Below are 10,613 nucleotides of genomic sequence, written 5' to 3'. Positions count from 1 at the left end.
CTCCCTTCTTGGACTAGATTATTAATCTTTCCTAGATGACGTGGTTTCTTTCTCTAGCTTCTCCACTCTTCACATGTGTGTCGACCTCAGAGCTTGGAAGCTAGGAGCCCTTGCAGGCTAGAGGACAGAACATGGAGCCCAACAGCTGCAAACAGAAAGCAAAAACGGAGAATGTGACACAAAGAAGTGACCTCACTCCCAGCACTTGTCACAGGGCACCGTGCTCAGTGTTCTGTAAAAGGACTGTTGGGGAATAAACGAGTGGGCAGGAGAAGGAAGAAAGCAGGACCCTTGGCTCAGATGAGCTCCAATCCCAGCCACTGGCTGACCTCCCTCCAATGACCTAATCCCTTGAGGAAGGACAGATGAGGTCATTTCTGGGACCCTTTCCAGCCCTGGCACTCTGGATTTTGCATCTGCATAGGGAAAATAGAAAGACTAATAATGCCTCATTCCTCTGCTGAACTTGAGTGGGGAGGAAGTCCCCAGGGTGATTCAGGCTCTGCACACCACTGCGTCGAAATGTGTTCCTCTCTGTCAGAAGTTGCCTCAGTCACCAGAGAAGACAGTTGGGGAACCCAGGCTGGGCTTTCTTTGGCTGCCACAAGGAGAGTCCCTGGGTCCTCGGAGCCTCGGCTGTTTCCCAGTACAGGAGAGAGAAGATGGAGTCTGCGGAACGCAGCTGTAATTGGCTTTCAGCATGGAAAGAGCTGGTGAGAACCAGAACTGGCAAGGCAGCTGAACGAAGATTTCCAGTTGAGGACTTCAAAGAATCCTGGTGCAAACTGCTTTCGGATGCTTCCAATTGAAGAAGTGGCATGCCAGCTTCCTGGGATGAATCAGTTCTTATCTTCCAGGGCAAGCATCGTCTGGAATCACAGGGTTAGTTTCACGAAGACTATAGAATAAAGTCACATGAGTCGCGAAGGGTTTGATTCTTACCTGAAGCTACCCTTGTCTGTCTTGAAGACAGTGAGGTCTCGTGTCCTGGCCCCCAGAGGCTGAAACCACTGAGTATATCAGTTCTCCTTGGTACCCTTAGTCTGACTGGGGTTTCCCATGATGGCAGGAAAGAGAAGAGGCCAGACACTCATTTCTATCCCTGTCCCTGGGTTGCCATACTCGTCTCTCTATTTCAACCCTCAGCTCCTGGAGCCTCAGACCCTCCCCCCATGGGCTGGAGTCAGCTGGATCTACTGTCCTGCTAACCCCATCGCTTCCCCTCAAAATGTCTTACTCTTCAAGATCTGTGTTGCCCCCCCCCCTTTTTTTTTTTTTGAGGAAGGAATCGGAACACTTTAATTAAAATACCATGGGTCCTTGATAAAGTTTATGGAAGCTGAAAATTTACAAATGTTTTAAACCCTGTGTACTGGCTAGTTTTGTGTTGACTTGACACAGCTGGAGTTATCACAGAGAAAGGAGCTTCAGTTGGGGAAGTGCCTCCATGAGATCCAGCTGTGGGGCATTTTCTCAATTAGTGATCAAGGGGGAAGGGCCCCTTGTGGGTGGGACCAGCTTTGGGCTGGTAGTCTTGGGATCTATAAGAGAGCAGGCTGAGCAAGCCAGTAAGTAACATCCCTCCATGGCCTCTGCATCAGCTCCTGCTTCCTGCCCTGCTTGAGTTCCAGTCCTGACTTCCTTTGGTGATAAACAGCAATGTGGAAGTGTAAGCTGAATAAGCCCTTTCCTCCCCAACTTGCTTCTTGGTCCTGATGTTTGTGCAGGAATAGAAACCCTGACTAAGACACCCTGGAATCGTTGACTTTTCAGAAACTATACAGATGGATCATGGGTGGTGGTGAACACCAGAAAGGGATCATGGATGAATCTGCACTGTTCTAGCTGTTCCACACGCCACCTGTCTCTGAGGAAAGCCTGACACAGATTAGACACCGAGCCAGGCTAATGCTAGCAGCAGATCCAGCGATGGTAACCTGCCTGTCCTTCCGTTGGGTCTGCAGTTTTGATCTTTGACCCAGACATCTGACGGATCTCATTGATTTTGGTGCCCTGACAATGATTATGCAGCCAATCAAATAATTTGGAATGGTGAATTCAGGAGTAGTTTGAGCAGATGCATCCAATAGCTACCCAGTAGCCTCTCACCTCTGAAGAGCGGGATTCAAGCTGCAGAATCTGGTGTTGCCATGGGTCATGGGAAAATGAGGCTGTAGCATTGTCTTCTGTGACAGCTTGGCCACATCCGGGTGTGGAATGGCATGCTGTCCTTGAATGATGTAGGCCTCTAGAGGTGGTTCTTCCAGGCCAAGGTTGAGGCACATGGACAGGGTGGTGTGGGGAAAGCTCAAACTATCACTGTCTGTCCTGACCACAGGCAAAGATGATTGGAGAACTTCGAGGGAGGGCTTGGGCCTGTATGGGGATGGTCACCCCCCCCCCCCGCCCCAGGGTAGGGGGACTGGGAGAGTCTCCAACAGGACCACACAGGTCTGTTTGACACACTCGCTGGTGGACTGCAGAATGCCAGCGATAATGATTGCCGCTCAGTTGAGTTGGCGAGCATATCCCCTGCCACCTCGACCCGAACCCTTGTACTCTCATTTCCTTGACTCTGCAACCACCTTTTCCAATAAGAGAGCCCCACTGACTAGGAAAGACCACCAGCCATAAGGTAACGGGGGTGTCTGCTAACAGCTGTGCTATTGGTCGCAGCTCTGCTATGTCCTCTCCCAGTTGTCAATGATCCTAGCAAAGGCTTTAAGGATGACGTCAATCAGTCCAGCCAAAGTGTAATTCTCTCAGGACAATCCCCTTCTGAGAAGTTGATATGCATTCCTCTCTCCTCATGTATCTCCTTAGCAGCAGCTTCTCTTTTTATTTCCATGACATTGCCAACTTCCTCTCCATGCATAATTAGCCCGATGGTTGACATTTAACCCACCTTCACTCACCATGTCTAGCAGTTACAGAGCACTGGATTTTTAGTGGTCGCATCTTTGGTCACTGGAGGAGCGAGTCCACAGAAGGGAGAAAAGGAGCTGGCGGGAAGGAGAAGGCCAGAGGCAGTACAATAGGGGTGGGTGGGAAGACAAGGGGTGGAGGAGGAGGAGGAAGGAGAAAAGAGACCCCCATGGCAGGGTGGTGGCATAGGGCAGGTGGGAGGGCAAGAGAGGGTGAAGGCTGTGACTGCTGGCTGCTGCTTCTGTTAGTCTGGGCACCATATTCTTTTCTTTTCTTTTCTTTTCTTTTCTTTTCTTTTCTTTTCTTTTCTTTCCTTTCCTTTCCTTTCCTTTCCTTTCCTTTCCTTTCCTTTCCTTTCCTTTCCTTTTTTTTTTCTTTTAAAAAAAGATTTAATGTCATTTTTTGATTCCATGTGCACGTGAGTGTAGTTGCCCTTGGACCCATGGAAGCAGAAGAGGGCAGCAAACCTCACAGGTTGGAGTTGCAGGGAGTTGTGAGCTGCCTAGTGTTGGTGCCTGTCTGAACTTGCATCCTCTGTAAGGGCAGTACACACGCACTTAGTCACTGGGCCATCTCTCTAGCCCACTCCATAGGTTTTTAAAGTCAGTTGCAGGTAAATGCAGTTGGAATTTGAATGGGAACCTGAAGCTAAAGCACAAAGCCATTTAACAACTAAGGGGATTTTCAGAGGAAGACGAAACTGTGACACTTAAGCAAATACTAATTTGAACACGTTAAGGATCTTACTTTGTTACTGTGAATGAAAACCGTTAAGACGTTAGAAACTTCCAAAGAGAGGCACCCTTGACTTACAACGGGATCACATTTGATGCATCCACTTACACATACGAGCATCGTGGCTTAGCCCAGCCTGCCTTGAACCCACTAAGATACCTCTCTCTGTCAGCTCACTGGGTGGCACAGTCATCAATACAAAGGGTACTCTATAATAAACAATTGGACCCCCACCCCCACCTGCAGTTTATTGAGCAGGTGTACTGAAAATAAAAAGGCAGAAAGACTATGTGGATGTAGGACATAGAAGTAGGCATGTTGGAGACATGCCTTGATGCAAAAGCAGGCACCACAGTGTTCTAGTTTGTGTCCCAAACGATATGATCAAAAGCAGCTTAGAGGACGGGAGGGTTTATTCCAGCTTACACTTCCAGGTCACAGTCCATTATGGGAGAAAGCTGGGGCAGGAACTCAAGGCAGGGAGCTGGGAACAAAAACCATGAAGGAAGGATACTGACTGGCTTGCTGGCACATGCTTAGTTAACTGTTTATATAGCCCAGGCTCATCTACCCAGGCATAGTACCTACTGCCCATAGTGGGCTAGGCATTTCTATATCAACTAGCATTTAAGAAAATGTCCCATACACATGTCCACAGGCCAATCTGATGGAGACAGTTCTTCAGTTGAGGTCCCATCATCCCAGCTGTGGTGGTTTGAATGAGAACACTGCTCTCCTCCCCAAGATCGTATGTTTGAATGCTTGGTCCTCAGCTGGTGGAACTGTTTGGGATTAAAAGGATTAAAAGTGTGGCCTTGTTGAGAAGGTGGACTTAGGTTTCAAAGTTAGTATGTTCTCTCTCTCTCTCTCTCTCTCTCTCTCTCTCTCTCTCTCTCTCTCTCTCTCTTTATGCCTCCTGCTGCAAATGAGGATATAAACCAGCAGCTATTTCTCTGGTGCCATACCTGACTGCTTGCTGCCATGCTCCCCACCATGATGGTCTCGAACTTACTCTCTGGAACTGTAAGCCCAATAAACCCTTTCTTCTATCAGGTTGCCCTGGACATGGCATCTCTTCACAGTAATAGAAAGGTAACTACGACATCCGCTGACTCTGGGTTGTGTTCAATTGAAAATAAAAGCTAAGCAGGCAGCACAGCGTACTGATGTGTAAGCTTCTCCACGTGGCAGCCTCACATCTGACCACAAGGCTGCAGCTCGCTAATTCATAATTCAAAATATGAAGCATGGTTTCTAGTGAGCTTGTGTTGTTGTCACACCTTTGGTAAAATAAAAACTGAAGTTTAGAAGCTGGGAGCCTATCTCAGCTAGTAGAATGCTTGCCCTGAGTTTGGGTCCCAACTAGCGTGCACAAATCTGGGGCTTTCACTCCGGAGCATCCCATCAGCCATGTGTGGTGGTGTGCAACTGTAATTCTAGCACTTGGGAGGTAGGAGAATCAGAAGTTTAAGGTCATCCTTGGCTACATAGTGAGTTTGAGGCTACCCGGGATAGGGTTGGGTAGCCTGGGCTACCCTATCTAAAGTAAAATTAAAATCATAAGTTGAACCAGTATAAGTTAGAACCGGATGGGAAAGGAGTCAGTTGAACCTCCATAGGACAGAACTGATGCATATATATGCCTTAGAAATAAAGATGACTGGAACAAGCAGCTCAAAGGCAAAGTCCCAGAGTGCTCTTAGCATCATAACCTGGCCCGGTGTTTTCGAGTGAGTCAGGTGTCTCCTCCCTATACCACATTTACTGAGCACTTAATGCTCACAGGCAGTGATTCAGCACACAGGGGCTGATAATCTACTTGGGAATTTAAGACACGGAGAGCTAAGCTCTTTCCCTGCAGCTGTCCGATGGATGGAACACTCACTACATTTCTTCCCGGTGACATAGATATATTTAGAAATTGAGTCCTCATAACGTTTTCCTCTTGGGGAGAGTTTCCACTGTCTTAAACAAGTTTGAAAGCCACCAGGCCACATCCAACAGCTTTATTTTATAGGAGAGAAAACTAAAAATCAGATTTGGCGCTGAGCTGATCTGGGGCCTGGGTTTCTTCATTGATTTCAGGTTAGAAGACTGACTGACTTTGAGACCAGGTGGAGGAGGTGTTTCTCTTTGGCTCTATTAGACGACACAGAGGGCTTTCTTGGAAGGGTGGACTTAGAGAAACAGGCTGTGACAGATGGCTTTCATCTCCGTTGCTCTGGAAATCTGCTCCCCAGACCCCTAATTGGATGCCGGGAGTTGTAAGCAAACACGGATCTATATTAAATCATTGTTCGCCGTCCCTAATTAGACCTTGGAATTTGGCTGAGTGCACCGTAGAGGATGTTCATTTGTTGTGTCGACAGGGACACTCAACATTTACAAATTTTTCTGCGGTAACTTGAGTCCCAGCCTTGCTCCGATGTTGAGGTGCTGCGGTGCTGTGGCAGCAGGTTCGCTCTCAGCTGAAAGATGAAGGCAAGGGAGATGGAGATTGGCTGGGTGTGAACTGTTTTTCCAATGTCCCCGCTTGGATGTAAAGTTCTAAAGTCTCTTTTTTTTCGTCAAATCAAGGAAGTCCTTTGAGGAGTTACAATTGGGGCTCAGTTCCCCAAAGTCAGAGCCACGTGCCTGTGGCATTTCCCAGCCAATCTCCGTCTACTATCTCTTGGCCATGGTGCCGCCAAACCTCATATTCTTATTGGCACGGTCAGTTTCAAGGGAAGCTTTGTCTCCCAAAACAGAACGTGGTTCCAATTGGCCCTGCCACCAACAGCCTCGGGATTCCAGATGGAAAAAGTGTCCAAGCTTCCCAAAGCTTGTAGCCCCGACCTCAGCTGCTTTATTCATTGCCAGCCGCACAAATGGTCTGCAGATTCTATCGAGGGGTGGAAAGATTTGCTAACGGGGGGAACAGCTCATCTTTTCTTCTGCCTTAACCCTGTGTCATGTGAATGGAAAAATATCCCTGCATCAGGCTGGGAGGGTTAAAGAGGCCGAGGCCAAAGAAGCTGGGGGGGGGGGGGGCTCAGCTTTATCAAAGAGGTCGTCAGGAAAAGAGGCAATTTTGGCTGCCAAGGAAAATGATAACTTTTCATTGTGACTATAGCTAGTCACTATCTTCTTTCTCTCTCTCTCTCTCTCTCTCTCTCTCTCTCTCTCTCTCTCTCTCTCTCTCCTTTTCAAAAGACATCTTTAAGGAACCCCAAGTGTTGGCAGGAATCCTCTGGCAGGGAATGGGGAGGTGGGGAGAGCAGTTTTCCATAAGGCTGGAACAAAGCCTATTATATTTAATGTATGTGTCGGGAGGGAGGGGGGAATAAAGGGATTGGGAACACTTGTCTTTCAGCCACATCCACCTTCACCTACCACTGGAGAGATTAGGATGGGAGATTTCTGAATTTGAGAAGCCAAGTTTTAGCTGTCACAGGTCACGTGATGGGACTGGGGCTGTGGTGTGGTTGGCAAAGGGTAGAGTGTTCGCCCTGCAAGAAGACCCGAGTGGGACTCCTCAGCACCACATGTAAGCTGTGTGTATGCGTGCACGTGTGCGTGTGTGCGTGTGTACGTGTGTGTGTGTGTGTGTGTGCGTGTGTGTGCGTGTGTGTGTGTGTGTGTGTGTGTGCTTCTGTGACCTTAGTGATGGGAAAGCAGAGACAGGAGGATGACCTTGCTAGCCAACCAGCCTAGTCAGTTTGTGAGCTTCAGGTTCAGTGAGAGTCTGTGTCTCAAAGAGTAAAATGGAGGGGCCGGAGAGATGGGTCTTCCAGAGGGACCTGGGTTTGGTTCGCAGCACCTGCATTATGGTTCACAATCACCTGTAACTCCACTTCCAGGGGATCTGACACTCTCTTTTGGCATCTGTGGGCACCAGGGATGAATGTGGTGCAGAGATACATACAGGCAAAACATCTGCACACATAAAATATATTAAAATCACATTTAAAAAATTTTAAAGTCAGGTGGAGGGAGATGAGAGAGACATCCAACATCGGCCCCTGGCCTGTGCACACACATGCACACACATGTACACACCAAAGTCAAGTGGCACGGCAGCCACTCTACCATCCCATTCTGGCTAGCCTCTTGGATGCCTCTCCCTGGAATCTTCCAGGGGCCTTACTCTCAGTAACCACCCCCATCCAGTTACAGACATGGCTAGTGACTGGATGACATTTCATTGGACATCATCTGTTCTTCATTCGCATCATCTGCTTCAAAGTTAGGTGGGGAGATTGTAATCGAGCAAGCGAGCGGGCTGGCTCATCCACAGCAGACTGCCCTCCACACTACAATGAGACTTGACTGTTCCTCTTCCACTGTGCCTCACAACCCTCTCTGTAACACCAGCCCCCCCCATCTTCCTAATTGCCACAAATTGACTAAAAACATACCCTAGTTATTGAGCACACTTCTTTCACCCCTGATGACCATCCCAGGAGTCTGTAACAGAATACAACCACTGTTCCTTTGGACTTAAGAGGTGGAATTAGCCTAGTTTTTTGGGGGTGGAGTGGGGGGGGGGAAGGGGGAATGTTCACAGTACCTAGTTAATGGAGGGAAGGGAAGAGACAATATTTGGAAGCACAAACCATCCTTCTGCAATGTTTGCCCTTCCCATCCTCAGAAGCAGTGTAAAGTTCATGGGCACAGCCATGCAGCGAGCACGAATCTGCAGTGTGCCAGGGTCAGAGCAGGTGAGGGAGGATGCGGGCTGGAGACCTAGTTTTGTTCATTCCAAAGGCTCCCTTGTCTGGGGCTGGACAGACCGCAGGCCTGGGCACTTTCTCTGTAGAACTGGTTCTCCTCGGTGACTGTGTCTGCCGCCAGGACAGCTGCGTGCTGGTACAGATCTGCCATTTGTCAGCCGCTGTTCCCAGAGGCCCTGGAGACAGCCACTTTTGTTGAAGTCGGCTAGAGGAAGTCAGCTTTTCAAAGGCAGGGAAGCCCTTTGGCTTGTTAAATGGAAAAGGACAATGAGCTCTTTTCCTTACTGCAAGAGACCCAGGGAGCCCAGGCTTAAAAATATTGCTTTAAAGAACACATAGATAAGTAGCAATGGTCTCCCGTTCAATAAGAGGAACCCATCCGGGTCTCAGGGCCTGAGAGAACGTAGCAGCCCACTGCTGCTTTCATCTTTACATACTAAGCCTTTGCATACGTTGCACGTTTCACAATGCAATGTGCTGTGGATTTGGGACTTTTCGCTTAACATTTTGCTGTACAGTTGTGTGCGTGTGTGTACATATGTGTGCATGCAGGAGCTCATGCTCACATGCCTGTGGAGGTCATAGGTCAATGTCAGTTTCTCTCAATTGCGCTTCACCTTACTTTTTCTGAGACAGTATAATACTAGCCTATCTAATTCCAGTAGACTCACAGACAGTGCATATTTATTTTCGTGGGTACACGTATATGTGCATGCATATGTGAGCATGGGGAGACAGAGGTCAACACCAGATCTTCCTCTGTTGATCACTACCCTATTGTTTGAGGCGATATCTCTCAGTGAATCTGGGGCTCACCAGTTAGCTAGGTGGGCTGGCCAGTGAGCCCCTAGCATACTCTGTCTCGTCCCTCCCTGTGCTGGGGTTATGGGGATGCGCAGCTGCACCCAGCCTTTGATATGGGCTGTGATGGCCCACGCTTGCACACCAAGCTCTGCACTGATTGAGCCATCTCTTTAAACCCAGAGGGGCATTTATCACCGAATCTTTCCCCGATGTTAGATATCCAGTTAGTGTCTCTTTACTTAACCATAGTAGATAATGCTGAATTAATATCCATGAACATATAAGTTTGCTTGAAGAATGAATGATAAATAACAAGAGTTTAGCAAATGATTGATTAAACTCCTAAAATAGTTCTTAATCCTTTTGGTTTAATACCTCTTTAGAGGCTAGACTGGCTATCAAGAGGCTGCATTTTGATACTTGCCTTATTATACTAAAAATTATAAGATTCAAAGTCTCATTAAGATGTTTTTAAATAATATAAAAGTACAAATTATATACATGTTACTATAAAACTCCATAATTTACACATTTATATGAACAATAACTGTATTTTTCATATTAGAGACTCACACCAACCAATGTTGATATTGTTTTACGTTCTTGAAAACCTCTTTTATATATGACTTATAGATTTTCATATCAATCTCTTATTATATGTATTGTTTTAAGTGTATGAAAATAATCTGATCCTGTACAGATAGATAATAAGCTGTAAAAGAAGAGTATCCTGTGGGGGTCTTTATCTTGTGTGTGTGTGTGTGTGTNTGTGTGTGTGTGTGTGTGTGTGTGCACACGTGTGTGTGTAGGTCAGAGTTTGATATCTGTTATCTTCCTCTATTGTTCTCCACCACAGTTTTTGAGACAGGGTCTCTCATTGAATGTGGAGTTCACAGATTGGCTAGAGCTCCAACCACCTTCTTGCCCCTCTCCCCTAGGGCCTGGGTTATAGGCAATGTGTGCAAGGCTGTTGGATTTGATCTCGGGTCCTCAGGCTTAATTAAGCAGCAAGCCCTTTACCCACTGCCACATCATCTCCCCAGGCTCTCGGCTGCGTGTTTTCAGAGTGTTTTTCCCTTAGAGATTCAGATGGTGGTGTGTGAATTCAGACCCCTCTTCCCATGATGTTGAGTTATTTTATAGATCCTCGCATGAGTCAGAGAGCTAAGAAGGCCCCAGGAGCAGGCGCCTAGCTAAAGACTCCAGCTAGTTCACAGCCTGTAATTTACTTCAAGCAACTCGGTGCTTTAAAAATGTATATTTTTAAAATTTAAATTATATGTCTGTAGGGGAGGCGGACGTTGATCAGGAGCTCAGTGAAGAACCCCTTGACTTCAAGATGTTCTCTGGCCAAGGACTAACTAACCTCACAGATCCCCCCAAGACAGCAGTGGGTGTACAGCTGGCTCTGTCTATGGGACTCTCCTGTCCTCACTA

General features: G+C 47.4%; 1 pseudogene; it reads right to left on the bottom strand.

The window, feature by feature from the left end:
- Positions 1-1,841: 1,841 nt before the first annotated feature.
- LOC110324063 lies at positions 1,842-8,523 on the bottom strand (annotated as a pseudogene).
- Between the last annotated feature and the right edge of the window lie 2,090 nt (positions 8,524-10,613).

Source organism: Mus pahari, chromosome 7 (genome assembly GCF_900095145.1).
Source record: "Mus pahari chromosome 7, PAHARI_EIJ_v1.1, whole genome shotgun sequence".
NCBI lineage: Eukaryota > Metazoa > Chordata > Mammalia > Rodentia > Muridae > Mus > Mus pahari.
This window is presented reverse-complemented; position numbering and strand designations above follow the sequence as displayed.